Source organism: Hylaeus volcanicus, chromosome 7 (assembly GCF_026283585.1).
Source record: "Hylaeus volcanicus isolate JK05 chromosome 7, UHH_iyHylVolc1.0_haploid, whole genome shotgun sequence".
NCBI classification, from domain to species: Eukaryota; Metazoa; Arthropoda; class Insecta; order Hymenoptera; family Colletidae; genus Hylaeus; species Hylaeus volcanicus.
In genome coordinates this window covers 10853058-10855492 of record NC_071982.1, presented here as the reverse complement: position 1 = coordinate 10855492, position 2435 = coordinate 10853058, and the positions used below count along the sequence as shown (strand labels likewise).

General features: G+C 27.6%; 1 protein-coding gene across 2 annotated transcripts in view; it reads right to left on the bottom strand.

The window, feature by feature from the left end:
- LOC128879717 (arylsulfatase J-like) overlaps positions 1-2429 on the bottom strand; it is an 18141-nt gene extending 15712 nt beyond the window's left edge. For both annotated transcript variants that reach the window (XR_008457685.1, XR_008457686.1), the window contains exon 1: positions 59-2429. The gene's annotated coding sequence lies outside the window, so the exon portion shown is untranslated. The remainder of the gene's footprint in view (positions 1-58) is intronic.
- Positions 2430-2435: the final 6 nt, after the last annotated feature.

The window sequence follows — 2435 nt, the reverse complement described above, 5'->3', positions numbered from 1 at the left end:
CCTTACTAAATTATTTAATAGTTACAATTTTATAAGTTTACTTCGTAAAGCTCCTTACCAAAAAATTATTTAACAGTAAGCTTTGGATTTTCTAGCACGACTCAATAAAAGACACAAAATGTGATAACAACTCAAGCATTTCATCTCGCTCGGACTCGTTTGAAATCACTGACAATAATTCGCTTAACTGTAAATGCCAGTGCCAGTTGTATGTTATCTAAGTATGGAATCACTCGTACGGTCCATTGTGCAAGCAACGACCAAGGCATTACTCGAGATCGTGCTAGAACTGATTGTGAGACACTCGGGCAACTTATGCGTAATATATGTATAGCAATTCCACGAGCAATTTCTTATCATTTTATACGATGCATTATTTGCCAAATTTTGACATTCGTTTTTAATTCTATTTATTTCATTCCGCTCCATTCATTTTTTTTAAATCTCATAAAATGACAATTGTATAAGATCGTTGTATAAATTTGAAAATTTATATATTTCATAAGTTTTTAACGAATGCATGGAAAAGGTGTAGAAACACAAATGTAGATATATGTGTTTACATAATTCTTAAATGATTGTAACAAATGCAAGAAAAAGTTGTAAATATTAGAATATATTTTATTAATGTTAAAAGTTCTTAAAAAATGTGTGAAAATATAAGTGTGATAAAATAATCTAACTTTTCTTCATCATTAACCGTTATAACAATCGTACCATTACGTAATAAAAATAGATGAGAAATACCCTAAAAAGATATTGAATGCTTTATAGTCATTCATTTATTTTGTTGTACCTATTTATTTATTTACTTATTTATTTGTGTACTAAAGAGAGAGTCCGTTGTTAATTTTATTAATACAGGGGCCAATATTAAAAAGAAAATATAAATACGAATTAATTTATTTAATATTAATTTCTTAAACGTTACGAAAGCTATTCAAACATTTGTAAAAATTTCCCTGTAACTACACAATTCTGAAATATAAAAAGGCAAAGAATTAAACAAATATATCAAGTTTTGAAAGAATTAATTTCTCTATTTTTCAATATTTTAATATCGCCAAGAATATGTAGCAAAAGGAAAACGTTGAAATCTCGAAGCGATGAGAGCGAAATCTGAAATAATTTGTATTCGACGTCTCAAAATCATTATCTTTCATAATTTGATAACTTAATTTCCTTTTAAGGAAATTTTATATGAAATTCTATAAATATATACTACTTTCTATAAAAACAGCATCATGTTTGTATAGGAAACTATGAAACGATGTTTAAAAAATCATTTAAAAGCTCATTGTTTCAGACATTCTGATTGCGTATTTCTTAACATAAACTTAATTTGTAATTTCATAACAATTCTACGTGAAAAGTCATATATAAATATCATTATGTATTATCAATGAATATAACTTTGATCGTTAAAATTCAGTTGGACTCCAAATAACTCGAGGCACGTGACAAATGTTTTGTTTACCACGAGAAAACAATTCAGGCCTAAAAGTAATTAAAGAAGATTACTGTTGGCGAAGCATTACCTTTGTCAACCTCGATTAATCATTTTAAAGATATCTGAAATCAAAGGAATTGATCGAAACGAGACGCTTTGTATTCTACGATACGTTCCACAGATTACATAAAATTACATTTTATGACAACAAAATTAACGAAATTTGACTGATAAGATAAAAATTCGCGATATCCTATGTTGGTATCAATGTCAATATTGAAGTATGAGATGATAGACACCGATTACTGTAGTCGCCTTTGCAATGCCTACAGAGATATCTTAAATTACAAAAAATGCTTGATGTTCTTTTTTAACCTAAAAATAAAACATTATTCGCTTTAAATTTCTACTTAAACTAGAATTACAAATTCGTGAACGTAAAGATACGGAATTAATTTCTACATCTAATATTTATTATATACGTATATGGTTGATTTACATATAATTTATATCGCATTTTATTTATTAAAATGATGTGTTACCTCCTTACTAAGCGTTTTCTCGCAGTATCTTTATCTACGTTAGATTGTATTTTTTTGGCAAAAATGCATTGAATCTGTTGGGGATTAGCTTGATGAATAAAGTCAATTTATAAAAAAATGACAGATGTTTATATCTGTCGTAGAAAATTGGACGTTACGTAATAATATGTAACAATATAATACTTGACAATAAAAAGAAATTAAGTCTGCTCTAATTGGTTATTAGATTTTGTGATTTTATTACAATTGGATGTTACATTTAGTGGTTTGGAAGTAAAGGTTTGAATATTTGGTCTCGTTTGTTAAAGTTTCGTTTCGTTTGCAATGGTATTTATGCACGACAAGAAACGAAAAACTATTTATAAAACCAAAGACTATCGAAAAGATTTAGAGGACCCTAGTTGTTTGTTGTTTTCATATTTCATTTATTGGTGTGGAACTAA